We start from the raw sequence: 17,788 nt of genomic DNA on the forward strand, positions 1-17,788 counted from the left end.
AAGCAAGCTACACTTTGAAGACTAGACTAAATCTCTACTTGGCGCAGTATATTAATTGCATAAATATCTAAGGATGAAATTTTGTAAAATATACTCTGATTACACGACAGGAGTATCTGTTTCCACATTTTCAAGTGGGAGGTGAAGAAAGCACATTCAACTGTCTGAGACAGATGATAAGCATTGTTCACAAACGTAAAGGACCAGAAAGAAACACACACATACTTTTATTGTTTCCTGGAAGCATTCTTACATGCTGGTTTTGTTCCGTGTAAAGCTAAAAGACAATGTGACCCCACTGATCTTTCAAAGAGATCTTGATTTTTTTCAGATGAATGAACAAATCAATTTCCTTTTAACAAAGAGGTAATTTAACTAGTCAGCACTCCTTCAAAGCAACACATTCATTTAAGGTCAAAACACAGAATCTGGGAGATCATTGTGTGTCTAAAATGAGATGGATTCCTGTAACAAAGTATGTTTTCTACACAGTATTTCAGAAGCATTTTACAACATTGCTGAGAGACAACTTCAGGAACTATTTAATTCTTTTTAGTCCAAGAAGTATGCACCCTGCTTATCATGGTGCTGACTTCCCACAATCTCAAGAGTCATCATTGCTAACTAGGAACAAGCCATTCAGGTAACTGCAGTGAGAGGGATCATCACTTGCATCTTATATACACCAGAAAATTAGGAGAACTGCAACTGCTGAACTTCTGATAAAATGTTTAATATACCCCCCAGCAAAATTCTGACTTTGGCAGGGAAATGGCAAAAGATATATTGGATCTAATCTAAAATTAATTTAAACAAACACATAACTTGAAGAAGTATTTTTAACTTTTGCCAGAACACCTCTGCTGAGGTTGTTGGGCTAGTTTTTCTACTGCATACAAGCAGTTTAACAATCTACATACAGGCCATGGATAACAAAGTTTAATTATAGTATGTCATATGAAGTCTGTATTTAGGAAGATGATTCTTGACACCAGTGTAATTACAATGAAACACAACCTTGTTGTATGATAATGATTTTTGGCTTCAAGATGAGTGTCAAGCCAAAAAAAACAGAGAGAGAATAAAGATTTTAAAGAAATCCAATATTACCTGAGCTTGAATCACAGAAGGGTTTGTACTGGAAAGAATCTTTAAAGATCAAAATGTCCAACCCTTCTGTCATGGGCAGGGACATCTTTCAGTAGACCAGGCTGCTCAAAGTCCTGTCCAACCTGACCTTGAACACCTCCAATCAAAGGGCATCCACAACTTTGGAGAACCTGTTTCAGTGCCTCACCACCCTCATCATAAAATATTTTTTCCTTATGTCCAATCCCCCTCTACTTCTTTCTGTTTCAAATCAATGCCTCTTGCCTTGCCAAAACTGGCCTTGGTAAAAAGTCTGCATCTTTTTTACAGAACCCCCTTTAATTACTGAAATGCTGCAACAAGGTCTCCCCAGAGCCTTCTCTACTCTGGGCTGAACAATCCCAACCCTTCTAGCATTTCTTCATAGCAGAGGAATTTCAGGCCTCTAAGTATTTTTGTGACAGTCCTCTGGACTCACTCCAACAGGTTCATTCTTGTACTGGGGACCCCGGAGCTGGACACAGTGCTCCAAGTGGCACCTCACAAGAGCAGAGTTGAGCCAAGGTAACCTCCCTTGACCTGCTGGCCGTGCAGTTCTATTCGGTCCTCTATCAGTTCTCCTACTAACGTAATCAACATACCTAGGCACTGATGCAGACACTATTACAATACAAATGACTGCTGTTCTTTGTAGAGCTGTAGAACTGACCAGTACTGATCTTTCCCATGTAAGGCAAGGAAAGGAAGAAGAAATGCAAGGTACCAGAGTCACTTACTTTGCAAAATCTGACCCATTTGGCATCAGAATTACATGAAACAGAACATTATACAGGCTTAATGTTAAAAAGATTTCAAGAACCAGTCTGAAAAAAATATTCTGTTTTACCCAACTAGTAAACTCTTTATTACTTTAATTGAGAATTTCTTCAACTATTTCCATGAAGCTTCCACCAGAAGTAACTGTACAGACACTGGGATCATAAGTAACTGTACAGACACAGTGCCTGATGTTTAGAACTTTCCCTGTGATCACTTCCAGGGGTCATGCTGAAGCCAGACAGAGAAGAGAGTAACAGCAGTTACACCACTTCTCCTGCGCTCTCACTAGTCCTGCTGGCAATCTGATAAGATGGTGGAAAAAGAGCAGCAGAAGTAACAACCCTGGATGGATTGCCAGAAGCAAGAAAAATGCAGGAGACAAGGGAAAACAGTTTGCAGTAGGTTGAAAACAGAAAGGAGAAAGGACTCTACAAAAATTTCATCATCCATACAAGATAAATAAGGCAAAACTAGTAGGTGTTTATTTTAACTAAAGGACATATTAATAATGGGCCTACACAAGTAGGTGAATTGTGATTGTCCTGACCAAACATTTCTTATTCTGGCATTTTTCTATTTCAAGGAAATGCTTGAGGCCGCATAAGTCTCTTATGATTATTTTTTTTCTGCTGCATCTTTCTAAATTAGTATGTACCTATGCTACTTGTCAATACAATGCTCCCTCCAGTCAGGACAATGAAGTTTCCTTCAGAAAGAGAATAAAAACAAACAATTAATATCACGACCCTTCCTGATATCCAAGCTTAAAAAACAAATGTTATAATGTGCTTTAAAATTAGTATTTATATTAAATTAGTATTTATATTATAGTATTTATATTAAAAACCTAAGCCATAAGCAAAGAAACCAGATGTTCTATGACAGAAATAAAAGAATTTAAAATATTACTTTTTTCTGTTCTTTTCACAGCTAATATTGCTGAGAAGTTTGGGAGCATCAGGTGGGGAGTTTTCTGCTCACTCCTGACTGGCATAAACTTCATCTCACATGTCCAAAGAATATTGGTGAACACAGACATAAATGTTTTTTTTAATCATTCTTTTAGAAGTCTTGTTACATTTGTCTCTTACAGTCTTTCTTAAATAGTAAAACTTTGATATAAACCCCATTCTTTATATGCTGAACCACAACATCCAGGTCACCAGATTCTTACATCTTGTGTCTGCTGGAACATTTCGCTGTTGCATCCACTGTTTCAATTTCTCATTATGCCCGAAAACAAAAAACTCTCTGTTCATGCAGAAATGTGTCATAACAATAAAAGAGCATCTGTGCTCCAACAAATCCAGTGGCATTTGTACTCACTAAGGCTAACCAGTTTGCAGTAAATTTTCATCTTAAATTATTGCAATACAGTTGTAGAAAGCTAGGAATGGTTTTGTTTTACTGGTTTAGCACACAAACTACATCACACTTCACATAATCAGCCTATATAATAAAATTATTCATCCTTCAAAGTATTTTAACTGTTTTCAACTTTAACAGCAATTTTCATGAGAGTGGATTACACAAGATCCAGACATCTCTTTGGACATCATCCTGTGGTTATGCTAAAATCTAAAGGCAGGCAGACAAGAAGGCTGTTCAAATGTATCTGAGACAAGATACAATCTCAGCCAAACTTGATGATCCGAAGCTATTATGTCAAAGCAATGTCTGACCTAGGTAAATGGTTACTTGATACAGCAAAAGATAAAGATGTAGACCAGCAGATCCTAGATAAAAACTAGTGCCCAGATTTGTGAAACAGTCCATGATTTTCCAGAGAAGAAAGAGAGCAAGTTTTTAGATATTGAGAAGTAAAGAATCCTTGATGGCAGTAAGGATGCCTACCCCTGTGCTTAAAAAAATTGAGATTTAATTAATTAGAAGGGATCAGGATGGTGCTGAACTTCTGGCAGAATCTCAGATATCCTATCCAGAGGAATTCTGTGGAAATACCAAAATGAGTTTAGAATATGTTAAAGACTTGCAGGAGTTACATTCCTGTTTTATTTAGCTGCTTCTGCATGCTACAGACAAAGAGTTTTCCTTGACTGCAAACTTAGAAATTGATAGAATCCATTATATTTCCCAAAAGCAGTCAGTCCTGTTTATTATAGAAAGAGCTGTAAAAAGCTTGATTAGACAATGAATAATCTGCTAAGGGAAGAAATTTCTTTATTCCAGCAACTTAGTGATTGACCTTGTCCTGAAACCAGAATTCTTCATTCAACACTCATATTTACTCATGAGTCTTATTACTGTTTGCATCCACAGTGTCCAATACTTACAAAGTTGTAACAGATTCTTGGAGCCAATGTGTTCTTGAGATTCCAAGTTCAATTGATTTTCATTTTGGAAATCTGAAAAATCATCTGGCTTCTACAACAGCCTATGAAAGTAAAACCTTTAACCTTTTATAGCTCCATTACACAACTTAAAAAAGAGGAATTGCAAAAATATGAAACAAGCCTTTACAAAACTAAAAAAAGCAAAACCTACAGGTTTTTTTTTCAGCTCTATAGATTTGGTAGGGTTGTAGCAAAAATTAAAAATTAGATCTGACAAAGACTGGTAAGAATCCTTTGCTGTTTTTGAAGTTATTTCAGATTGACTTGTAAAAAAAAAGTGTCAATCCTCAAAATTAAATCTGAATTTTGCTTAGAAATAAATATCTAAAATTCTAAATGGGGAAAAAACTAGTTTATTCCTACTTTGAAAGAATTTGATCCCTAACAGCAATTCTGTTTCAAGACATTAGCTAAGGCAAGCTGAAGATGATTTTCATTATATACATACTCAAACATTATTAATGGTAACTAGATAATTGAATTATCGAATTTACCACTTCTATTACTATTTCTATATCAACATTTTAATGATTAATACAATTTATTGTGTGCTGTCATGAAATAGCTTCATATCTGCTCTGCAGCCAAAATTCTATATTTTAGACTTCACAAATATAAAATCAAACAGAGAATATATAACTTCAGCTCTTTTAAAAGTTCATTGTTACCAATATATGCATTTTCGTTTCCCATTTTGTTTTCAAGTATTGTAAACATAATAATGCCTGGGTCATTAATACTGGGTCAGATACTTCCCATCTAATTCCTTGTTCAGAGAGTTAACAGCAGAGTGTACAATGAAAAGTACAAAAACTGGGCAAGAACAGATGGATACTTTTACACAACACTCTCCCAGTCTCCAGCAATTTACCACTTGATGAATTTTTGAGGTAGATATGCTAGGTTTATATGAATAACGTAGTATGTAATGCATTTTTCTTCCACTACGTTGTTCAAAACCTCCCCAAATCCATGGAAAATTTTAACAGCCAAAGCATCCTGAAATTTCAAAGCTTAATTATTCATTGTGATGAAATATCTGGTTTTAACCACCAATTCGTTAAATCTAACTTTAACTGTCTACAAGAACTGAGGGGTAGACAGCAAAGAACCTTTTCATATTTGCTCTCTCCATTCCACTTGTGATTTTAGAGATTTCCATCATATCATCATATCACCTTTTACAGGTGACCACCCTTGTCATACCAATCTTTTGCTTTTTTACAGATTGATTAGCCCTAATTCTGAAGAAGTGGATTATGTGCTATTTTTAGGATATTTTCTGCTGTTTCTGATCTATTTCCAATGCCACTAACACCTTTTTAATTTAGGACATGCAAAGTGCACGGATTCACATCATGGCAGCACAGCCTCTATTTTGACACTTCATTTACTTTTTGGACTGGTACTAAGGTCTAAGCATTTTCTTCAGAGTTTTTAATATAACCTCTATATTAATTAACTGTATTAATTAAGAGAATATTATTCTATATAAATTTAGGACCCATTTTTCCCCCAACCATGTGAATCTTTCACCTCTAGCTATATTGAGTTTTATATCCACCACTGTGTCTCATAAAATCCTTTTGCAGTGGGCACTGTTTGTAGTATTGTCTAGAGACCATCATCTCACTAATTACCATCTTTTCCATATTATTATCCTCACATTCAACAGCAGAGGTCCTAGCACTGATCTATCTGGGACTCTATCAGTAACCACTGCGAAAATTGTCTCTTTATTTCTGTCCATAACCATATCATCTTTAAACCAGTGACTCCTGCATGCAGTCGACCTATGCTCTTTCCCAAAGCTGTTTGGATTCTTTAAAACTTCTAAGTAAGGGATCATGGGATATGCCACTTGAAAATTCAACCAGATTATAACAAATGTATTTTGCCAACTTCTTCAAATAACTTCAGTAAGTTTGTGAGATCAGACTTTCCCTTATGGTACTACATTGACTGATCCTCAGGACATCACATTTATTTACATGTCTGCTAATTATTACATCATTTCTACTAATATACCAGGAGCAGGCATCTTGCTTATGGCATCTGCTGTTCAACAGGCCTGTCCTGGAATATTTTAAAAATTGCATCATATTAACCCACCTCCAGTAATCTGTCACACAGTTAGTTCTTAAGAGAGAGGTTAAATATGACAAAATGCACGGGGCTTGCACAGTTTTAATTAACAAAGAGTTCCAAGGAAAATCATATTTGCAGTGAAAAAATAACCTGAAACACAATTTCCACAACTTCTCCACAAGATTTGACATAGATTGTCAGTTCTGAGATTAGACCTACAAAATCAGACCCCAGCTCTCATCACGAAGTACTTTGGTAAATGATACTTGATAAAGGGATGGTGTCTATGGAAAACTGCGGCCTTACCTTTTTTTACAGACGGTTACTATGCCAGCAAGTGTTCTGAAAAGCAGCATTCACTAGACTTACATTCCCTTTGTTTTTAATACTGCTTGCTCGCAACACCATTTACTATCAAAATACAAAATGTGGAGTTCACAGAGTTTATGTTCATCACTGCCTCTGTTCCTTCCACATCTGCTTCATAGAGTTCCCGTAGTCATAAGAAAAGAATGACTGAGAGTGCCGAAGCACAGCTACCTCACCCATGGATCCAGTACTTCTGGTTAGGTAAGTTGACTTTTCGGACCTCTGTGCCCCTTATTTGCTGCTACATTAGACAGGGAGGTCCTGCAGAACAGAAAGATCCAGGTCACCCGCCTGACACGGGAGGTGTCAGTGACACTGCACAGGAGGTTCTCAGCCAGTGCTATTTCCGAATGCCGCTCACAAAGTCACAGAGGACATCTGCACATGGACTTGCCCTGCTGTGGTGCTGCTGGGACTGGGACATGCGTTCACTTCTTGCTGCCTCCATAGCTAGGCATGCCTCCTCATATGAGGGAAGACTTTAATGTCTGCCAAACCTGTCTGCAAAACAATGACAGCAGATATCCAGCACAAGATGGTGCATGGCCACTTGAGACTATGGAATTCAGCCTGCTGATGTAAAAGAGTGGGTTTACTGCTGTCTGTTAAGTCACTGTGTCTCTCTTTCAGCTTGATAAGCCCATTCAGCTTCCTCTACCATGACTCATAAAGAAGTACTTACACAGCCTGACCTATGCCTAGGAATAGTACAATCATCAATCCAGCATTTACTAGGTACTGGCAAACTTATATTTGGCTGTCTGAAAATGAGACAGAAATCCACTGGGGTAAGGTCCAAGAATACAGTTTGTTAAAAGAAAAATCCCACTGCCAGTTGCAGAGATTTGCGGAAGCAAAGACAAGCAGTGGTAAACAAGACATAAGCTGGGGGAACCAGCTGTATCAGTCTCAGCACCTCACGGAGTTGTGATGCTCAGGAATCCCTTGGTGACTGCCTTATGAAAAACCTGCTCCAGTGCCAATGTAACATGCAGGCACTTATTTAAGAATAGTTCTTCCTGCTTGTAAAATAAAAGGCACCACAAGAGAATATTCCCTACCCCCACTCTCTGCCAGAAAAAAGCCACAAAAAAGTGCATTTCTTTTCCCCCTACATTTCTCATTCTTTTCTTGCGTTGCTCTCCTCCCCAGGGCCCACTTCCCTGCCCAGGATCAGGGGGAAACCTCTATCAGACTTCCCTGAAAGCTTCAGAAATTATGAAGTAATTTTTATGGTTACGATGAAGCATGCACTTAGCAAGCTGGAAATCTGCCCTCAGTATCTTTTTATGACACTAATGTTGTTTGAGAAACTTACACTGTAGTTTCTAAAGTGGTTTTAATTGACACCAGAGCTGATACTGCCCTTTTTGTTTCTGATCCACCCCTTCTGTTCATCCATATTTCCACAATTTCCCTTGTTGGTTTTTTTTTGTGACTGCACAGAGAAGCAGAATAGATCTAACTCAAATCAATTCCCTCTTTTGGGTTTTCTTCCTGGATGCTGATGGTCCAAACAGCCAGAGCATGGCAGCAGCAATAGGGAGGCAGGACTGTTTGTACCAGTTCACACTGTATGGAGTGGAAATACTTTCAAAACAGTGTTCATTCATACTGAAGTGCAAACAGAGGCAGAAACGTCACCAATGTGCAAACTGTGCAAAGCCCACAGTTGTTTGGGTGGTAGAGGCAAGGCAGTACCACTACATTAGCTAAAATCAAAACAGTTTTAACGAAATTTCTTTTGTGATCCAGCATTATTTTATCAGCTATTACTCTGACAGTGGCCATACACTTGAAAGGGATAGTGGATGAAGCATGGACTAGAAGATGTTGCTGGGTGGAGTGGGAGACTGCCGATACAGAGCAGTACCAAAGGAAGCACTGGCCGCTGCAAACTGCACCTAAGCTTGCAATAACCCATGCTGGGCAGTGTACAAAGGAGTAACAAATTGTATCAGGATGCAAACTCACAACAAATAACTGATACAGCAACTTCACCTCAGCCCTTTACAGAAATGTCAGCAAAACCGGTACCCCTGTCTGAGTGCAGTTTTATTTCACTAAGCAAAACCCCACGTGATTGTTAATAGCAGCAGCTGATGCTATTCAGGTGTCTGACACTAAGCAACAAGACCTATGTGGAAAGACAACTAAAATCCCTGTCCAATGGCCAGTGAAAGGACAAAGGTGAGCTTGCATCTACTGGAGGGGAAAATCCAAGCTCTGCTACTCTGGCAGTCAAAAAGCAGGTATTGGTGAAAAAGGTTTAGTGTAGCTGCAGGGGCCCAGCAGGACTCCAGTGAGAACAAACTCTACTAAAACTGGCACAAAGCGTTTTGAAAAAACACAGCCTTGAAGGGTGGAGTGGTGAAAAACACATCTAATGTAGTCCCTCTCCAATTGCACTTGGGGAAAGAGATGTTTAACAATCCCTTCCTTCCCCCTATATCACTAATCCTGTTGCACCATTATTTCATTAATAGACTTAAAACTTGCTGGGGAACAATCCATAGACCTTCATTAGAGAATTTAAGTTTTAAGGTTTTCTGAAAATTTTAACAGGCACAAACAGCTTTAAAAATCTACTCTGGTATCACCCTATGTACTCATACAACATCCTGCACAGCAAGAAGGATATTCTAATTGCACTAAACTGGTCTCTAGAAAATACAAAAGGGGGAAAAAAGCAATAGACAAGAAATGAGAGAAATGGAACACTATTTCTTATAATGTAAAGTAAGAAGTATCTCTGAAGCAAGCATCTGACAGTCTAAAAACCAGTCATGACTAACAACATATAGTAATCAAAATAAACCTCTGTAAAGAGAGGAAGTAAATATAAGAGACTCCCTTTTCAAATCATGGTTTGTGTGAAAATCTATTGTGTTGCAACAGAAAGGCATGAGGCTGGAATGTTCCAGGAAACAGGGATGATGGAACCACCTACTCTAAAAGGCATATACCATCTATGCAACAGCTTGCTCATTTTTTCAGGATGTAATCAAGCGTCTGCATGACATGGAAATCTTATTTCCTTAATCAATTAGAATGACAAACTGTATATGAAAAAGCCCAAACCTCCACGTTTTGCAGCCTCATATCTCATTGAATCCATTCTGAAAACAGAATACTGCTCTCACATCTTCAACTCGATGTGGATAGATTTTAAAGCCACTTTCATTTCACAGAATGTAGCACATTCAATAAAAACTATTTGTTATCTCTCAGCTGTAGGGAACTGGGGCCACAACATACAATTATTGCATCAGAACATTTCTTGCGTGCCCTCAGCTGTTTGGATGCAGCAGCTGGGTGGGCAGTTTAGAAAGAGAACAGGAATCATCAAATAGAGTTACAGTAAGCAGGCTCAGGCAGTACTGGGGAAAATAGAGTGAGTATACAATAGCTAAAGCAAGGCATGATTAGGGTAGTCTGTCTGGCTTTTAGGAATGTGAAAGGATTTAGTTTCACAGTAAGCCACGGGTAGATGGTTTCAAGAATATTTCTGTTCAAAGTTCATACTGAGGTTTTATGCTTCAAAAAGAAACTTTTTTGAACACCTCCATTTAGCACTAACCCAGTCTGCTTTGATCTGAATGTCATCATTCCTTTGAAGAAGCTAAAACATGCTGAAGACTCACAGAAAATACTCTTTGGTTTTGCTAGAAATTGTATTATTCAGACAGAAGTTATTCCCTAAAAAACCAAATGATTTTGGGGTTTAGGATTTCTTCCCTTGAGCTCATGAGTAGATTCTAAAATCAAGAACCATTGTGTATTTCCAAAATAATGAAGGAGATAATTATCAGTAACTCTTCATGGCTACCCTAATTCCACAACCTAACAAAACTGAAAGTAATTCAGTGTACTTTTCAGGTTTTTGACTAATTAAAGAGAAACTTGATTCATTATCTTCGTAGAAAACTATACAAATGGCCAAAAGAAGGGGAGGAGGGATAAAAAAGTTAACCAACCATCTTCTTAAGGACTTACTTAAAAACTCTGGTTCTCCATACTGATTCCTTACTCATGTATACATGCAGCAAAAAATCAAGAGGATTTCTGAATGAACTTATAGGTATTTCCATGAAATAAAGACCAAATCAAGAGGCAAATTACATTGCATTTACAGTAAAATTATGTGACTGCTTTATTCAGGTTTGCACACTTTACATTGCAAATACATCCAGAGTAACAAAGATTAAACCCTTCAAATTAACTCTTTTAAATTAAATATTAAAACAAAGTATTTTATATTAGAACATGGTGCCTGTCTAACTCGTATTCCAGACAAGTGAATTTAACTTTCTATTCGTTTATCAAGTAAATAATTATAAACCTCAGGCAGCTTGCTTATGAGAAAGTCTGAATTTATGAGTTTTGGGGGAAAAAATCCCAAATAAACCAACCACCCAAAAAATACCCAACTTCAACAGACAAATAAAAAACAGAATAAGCCTGCATTCCAATTACAATTATTAATTTATTTCATGGCCTGAAAGAATGCACAAGTAACTGGACTACTTCTGCACAGTAAGCCATATTACAGAAAAAAACCCTTAATGTACCACACTCTGGAAAAAAGACCTCATTAAGGATTAGTCTATTTCATGACAGACATGCAATAATTCAAAGCATTAAACTGATCACTTAAGATCTTTGACAATGCAGAAGTCAGGTTAAAAAGCAGGGTTTGAGCCATATAGTACAATTTATTTAATACAACAGTATTGTTCTACAGAACTCCACAGCTCTCTGAGCCAAACACATCAGCTGGGTCAGAACCAGTTGTATGTAGAGGAGGGAGAAAACAGTTGTGCAACCGTATGACGAGATATGGAACAAGCACTTATTTACACAGGAACCTCTGGAGCTCAGCAGCTTCTACCCTTTACTCAAAGCAGTGTTCAGAGCTTCAAAGGCTGCTCAACACTGTTCTCAATTAAGTTCAGAGTATCTCCAGGTATGGAGATACCGCAGCCTCTTCAGACTACTTATCCCAACATCTGATCCCCCCAATAATGCAAATCTTTCCTAATGTCTAGCTGAAACATCCCTTGCTGGAACTTTCTGTTGTCTCTAGTCCTGTCACCCAGCTCCTCCAACAAGAATCTGGTTCTGTCTTTTCTGTACCCTCCCCTTAACCGGAAACAAGATCCACCGCCCTAGTCTTCTTTGAACACTGAGGACACCCAGCTCCTCCAGCTTCTCTTTTTACATTATGTGCTTCTGTACCGTAATTATCCTGGCAGTCTTCCTCTAGGCCTGCTTCAGAAAGTCAGCATCTCTCCTACACCAAGGAACACAAAACTAGACATTGTTTTTGATGCCATCACACAAATGTCAAGCTGACAGAAATACTCACTTCTCTCAGCTACTGGCTTCATTCTTGCTCAAAGGTACCTTGCTGACTCACATTCCACTTGGTGTCCACCAGCAAAGCGATGTCATTTGCTGCAATGTTGCTCTCTAGCCGTTGGTTCCCAGCCTGTACTACTGTGCAGAGTTATTCTGTTTCTATGTTCAGATTCTGCTGAACACCATGAGGTTCGTGTTAGCCCATTTCTCCAGCCTGCCAAGGTCTCTCAGAGGAGCAGCCCTGCCCTCCAGCCCACACAAGCTGGTGTCATCAACAAGCTTGCTGACGATGCATTCCATCACCTCATCCAGGTAGTTAATTAAGATTATAAATGCAAAGCTGCACTATTTAATTTTACTGAATACTAATTATCACGTCCTGAAAAAAGGACTTCCATGCAGTTTAATTTTAACGAATTAACAGGGTGCTAAATGGGATGTTACAAAGAACTTGTACTTCAACACACAAGTAAGTCACCAAATAAAGCCTCTTCAGTATTTTTTTTTAATGGGCAGTTTGCACTTGGTGACTCACTGAAATAGATCAAATGAAAGATTTGTCTCCAACACATCCTTCTAAATATGGAGAATATACAAAGTATCTGTGTTAGTGACTCTCAAGATGTCTGGGAAAAGGGCCTAAATTAAGAGCCATTGTATATTTATACTGCAATAAGCTACAGAGCCATTAGTAATGTCTCAGTACTGCAGGCTGCATACTTCCATATACAAACTTGCAGAGAACGCAAGTAACAGGAATTCTTTCACAAAGAACAAATACTTTTTCTTAGGATATTTAACTCACAATGCTTCATAGACTTAGATTATTTGCTAATACAATTTTGCAGTAGACCTGTTTCTGCAGAATAAGTGTGCCAGATCATTGCTGAAGAATTGTGTTTTGCTATCATGAAGTCTGCTATACAGCTGGGTCTCAAGATTTGAGCTTTAAAATATCAAAATCCTCAACTTATGGATATATAGATAATTTCAACTATTTAGCAAACATGAATTAACCCGCATCAGTCAAGGAAGTTCTTAAAATGTTAAAAACATTATTAATACAGCTGGAACTTTGGTCTTCATAGCTTAGTAGGTACACATTCCTGCAGTTTCTTCACGACCTGGATTAAATTCACAATTTTTCATTCAGTGATTAAGAAGAAATTTTCTGGGCTCTACTCTGCCAGAACATTTCTACATGTCCGTCTGTAGTCTTTCAACATAGTAGAGACAACCAGAGATGAATATATTCACTTGTTCCTCAGCTTCTTAGAGATCTAAAACACAACAGAGCCACCTGGGTTAAAAAATAAAAAATGCTAAAAAAATGACAATTCTGCAAGTAATTTACACAGGCAAGAAATAAGAAATAATTTTTTTCTTAATAAGAGGAAGAATACTTCAGGGGAAAATTCTATTGCAACAGCATTTACAGGTTGCTACTGTCCAAAATTAGTCCTGATGTGTGCATCCAGCCTTGCAGATATCTTACACACATAGTACCTAATAGTAATACAAAGGAAAACACACAACTGCTTATCACAGCAGTACAGTAACAATCAAACCCTTAGTACAGAGAAGAGTTCATTAATAAACTACAACTGTCCTGAAATTCCTATTCTTAAGTCCACAATAAATTTTAATAGAACCAGTATTTGATGTATTTTATTTGCAAAAACATTGACAAGTATGTATCATGACCTTTTCTCACCATTTTTCAGCTATTTCTCCAAAGGCTGGTTCATAACAGGAAATATTTCAATTATCATCATCAGTACTTCATCTGAGCATCCGAAAAACACATACTATTGTTTTTTTAATACAGTCAGTTTTGAGTTTCTACACAACTGTTTTGATAGAAATAAACCATTTGTAACTTTGCCTTCAAAATTCCTATTAGAAATCAATTTGAAATAATAGGGCAGGGGGGCATTACTTACCCCAACTAACATCTATGGAACTTCCCTGAAGCAAAAAACTTAAGTAAACTCAAACTAATAAATATATCAAATACAATTTTCTCCTCAACTTATTTCATTTGTAGCAATTTACAACGAGGGCCAAAACCAGTTGCACACAATGTTCCTGCCATCTCTTAAAGGACCACCTCTTGTGGTAAGAGCAAGCAGGGATTGTTTAAAAAGCAGAATTACACTTATAAACTAGAAAAATCTAATTATTTTGTATGATAAATTCCAAGAAAAAAGTGATCATCAAGTGAAGTACTCAGGGCAGAGAATCAGTTTCTAACTTCTGTACATTTTATCACAATTGATCAGAGATTATATAAACCAGCCAAGAAATACGCCATTAGTGCATATATAATTAGCATTATACATACTAACTTTAAGTGTATTTTCTCCAAAAAAGCTTTGAAACCTCCAGAACTGTATCTTTCCTCAAAGAAGGTAGGGATGGGAGGGGGGGGAAGTGAGCGATTACTAACACCCCTGTAAGACATTTTACAGAAGTTAGTACTTTAATTAAGACAATTACCACAGAATTAAACTGTGTAAGAATTTGCACAATTAGCCACAATCATTTTTACCACTTTTCCACTAAGTTATATCACAGACTACCCCTAGTTGACGTCATGTCAACCAAAACCCCCAGGTTCTTTTCTGGCAGGCAGCTTTCCAGCCACTCATCCCAAGCCTGTAGTGCTCCATAGGGTTGTTGTGACCCAATGGCAGGATCCAGCACTCGGCCTTGTTGAATCTCATACCATTGGCCTCAGCCCATCAATCCAGCCTGTCCAGATCCCGCTGCAGAGCCTTGCTACCCTCCAGCAGACCAATACTTCTGCCCAACTTGGCATGCCTGTAAGCTAAGGGTGCACTGGATCCCCTCTTCCAGATCATCAACAAAGATATTCAATAGGACTGGCCCCAATACTGAGCCTTGGGGAACATAACTAGTGACCAGCCATCAGCCGGATGTAACTCTATTCACCATCACTCTCTGAGCCCGGACATCCAGATGGTTGTTTTTTGCTCAGAGAAGAGTATACCAACACAAACAGTTTCTCCAGGAGAATGCTGTGGGAAATGGTGTCAAAGGCTTTACTGACGTCTAGGTCAACAACTTCTGCAGCCTTTTGCTCATCCACTAGGCAGGTCACTCTGTCATAGAAGATCAGCTTGATCAAGCAGGACCTGGTTTTCACAAACCCATGCTGGCTGGGCCTGATCCCCTGGCTGCCCTTTATGAGCCATGTGATGGCTCTTAAGACGACCTGCTCCATGACATTCCCTGGCCCTGAGGTCAGACTGACAGGCCTGCAGTTCCCCAGATCCTCCTTCCAACCCTTCTTCTAGAAGAGTGCCACATTTGCTAACCTCTAGTCACCTGGGACCTCCACCATTAACCAGGATTGCTGGTAAATGATGGAAAGTGGCTCAGTGAGCACTTCTGCCAGCGCCATCAGTACCCTTGGGTGGATGCCACCCAGCCTCATACACTTGTGAGTGTGTCAGTGGTCAGAAGGTCTCTGACCCTTTCCCTTTGGATTACAGGGCCTTCATTCTGCTCCTCATCTCTTTATTTCAGCTCAGGGGGCTCAGTACCCAGAGAACAGTTGGTCATGCTATTAAAAACTTAGGAAAACAAGGCATTAAGTACCTCAGCTTCTTTCCTCATCTTTCGTCGCCTTGTTTGCCCTCTCATCCAATAAAGGATGGGGATTCTCCTAGGCCTTCCTTTTGTTACTGGTGTATTAACAGAAACACTTTTTATCAACTTTTACAGCAGTAGCCAGATTAAGTTCTAATTGGCCCTTCTAATTTTCTCCCTGCATAACCTCACAATATCCTTGTAGTCCTCCTGAGTTGCTGGCCCCTTCTTCGAGGGGCCACAGGCTCTCCTATTTTTCCTGATTTCAAACCAGAACACTGTTCAGTCAGGCTGGTCTTCTTTCCTGACAGCTCTTTTTTAGGCACATGGGGACAGCCCACTTCTGCACTTCTAGGATTTCCTTCTTCAAAAATGTCTATCCTTCCTGGACTTCTCTCCCTTTCACGAATGCCTCCTAAAAGTTTGTCAACCAGTCTCCTCAATATGCCGGTCTGCTCTCCAGAAGCCCAAGGTAACAACTCTGCTGTCCCTCCTTACTTGTGCAAGAATTGAAAACTCTTATTTCACAGTCACTGTGCCCAAGACAGCCCCCAATCATCGCAACACCCACAAAGTGCTTCTCTGTTTGTGAACAGTAAGTCCAGCAGGGCACCTTCCCTAGCTGGCTTACTAGCCAATGGTGTCAGGAAGTTCTCTTCCAGACACTCCGGGAACTGTTTCCTCTAGACTGTTTCCTCTCCACTGCATTGTATTTCCAGCAGACATCTGGTGAGTTGAAGTTCTCCAGGAGAACAAGAGCTAATGATGGTAAAACTTCTCACAGCTGCTCAGAGAATATTTTGTCTGCTTCTGCAACCTGGCTAGATGTAAGAGTGTGTATCCAACCAGGATATCTGCACTGTTGGTCCTACCCCTGATTCTTATTCATGAACAACCCTACTGGCACCATAATTAAGCTCTAGACAATCCAAACGCTCCCTTAAACACAGGGCTATTCCACCACCTCTCCTTCCTTGCCTATCCCTGCTGAAGAGTTTACAGTCATCCACTGCAGCCCTCCAGTTGTGAGTCATCACACAATGACCACGTTTCCGTAATGACAATTATATCATAGTTTTCCTGCTGCACAATGGCTTCCAGCTCCTCCTGTTTCTTGCCTGTCCTGCGTGTACCGGAGCAGAAGCACTTCAGTCAGGCTACTTATACCCCCACCTTTTTTGGGGAAGAAGTCCTAATTCCTGTATGACCAACCTCAGATGCTTCTGTGGTTTCTAACACATGGATAACCACTGGTCTTTGCTGCCACATGGATCTCCATCTTCTGTCTTCACTGAAATGGAAGATCAAAGAACATCACTAGCACACTGTCCCTCAAACATGGGTGTGCTTCTCCCAGGCTTATCTCTAGTGAGCCTGGTTTTATCAGGTTCCCCCTTCAAATCTAGTTTAAAGCTTTTCTAATGAGCCGTTCTAACCCCTGTGCAAAGATTCTTTTCTCCCTTTGATAGGTGTACACTGTCTTGTTGCCAGCAGGCCTGGTGTAAACCAACCCATGATTAAACCCCCCAAAATTCTGCCAGTGACACTAGGCTTGGAGCCAGGAATTCATCAGCTGGCTCTTCCTGTTCTTTTCCTCATCATTCCCTGCAACTGGAAGGATAGAGAAGCACACTACTTGTGCTCCTGATTCCTTAACAAAGGCTTTGAAGTTTCTCTTCCTTCCCCTCATACTTGTTACAACTTCATTGCTGCCTACTTGGGAAAAAAAAAAAAAAAATCAATAATGGATATTAATCTGAGGGCCATACTAGGATACTAGGCTAGGAAACTTTCTCTCCACATCTTTAAGCCAGGCCTCAAGGAAGCAGGAGACTTCCCCAGGAAGTGGGTCCTTCTCTTTGAGCCTTCTGTTCCCTTCAGACGGGAATCTCCTACAACAAGGATCCATCTTTTTTGCTTTGTGGGAGCAGATTTGATGCAGGGTATAGGTAAACTTAGCACCAAGCTAGATGAACCATCATCCTTGCTACTTTTTGGTTTCACATGCAGTGGCTCCTAAGTATTATGTGAGGGCATTTGGGAAGGTAAGGCACTCACAGAGGAGACACACCTCTGCTGCACTGGGCAGGAAC

General features: G+C 39.2%; 1 protein-coding gene across 5 annotated transcripts in view; it reads right to left on the minus strand.

Annotated features, from left to right (window-relative positions):
* The window catches only part of LOC121673351 (ankyrin repeat and IBR domain-containing protein 1), an 89,519-nt gene that overhangs the window by 67,335 nt on the left and 4,396 nt on the right, over nt 1–17,788 (minus strand). The window contains exon 1 of one of the 5 annotated variants that reach the window (XM_042046593.1): nt 12,088–12,205. The exons of the other annotated variants lie outside the window; for them this stretch is intronic. The gene's annotated coding sequence lies outside the window, so the exon portion shown is untranslated. Of the gene's footprint in view, nt 1–12,087; nt 12,206–17,788 lie in introns of those variants that run through there. 5 annotated transcript variants of the gene reach the window in all.

This window comes from Corvus kubaryi, unplaced genomic scaffold (assembly GCF_017639235.1).
Source record: "Corvus kubaryi isolate FWS band 111438036 unplaced genomic scaffold, C.kubaryi_AGA036_p1.0 65363, whole genome shotgun sequence".
In the NCBI taxonomy this organism is placed as follows: domain Eukaryota; kingdom Metazoa; phylum Chordata; class Aves; order Passeriformes; family Corvidae; genus Corvus; species Corvus kubaryi.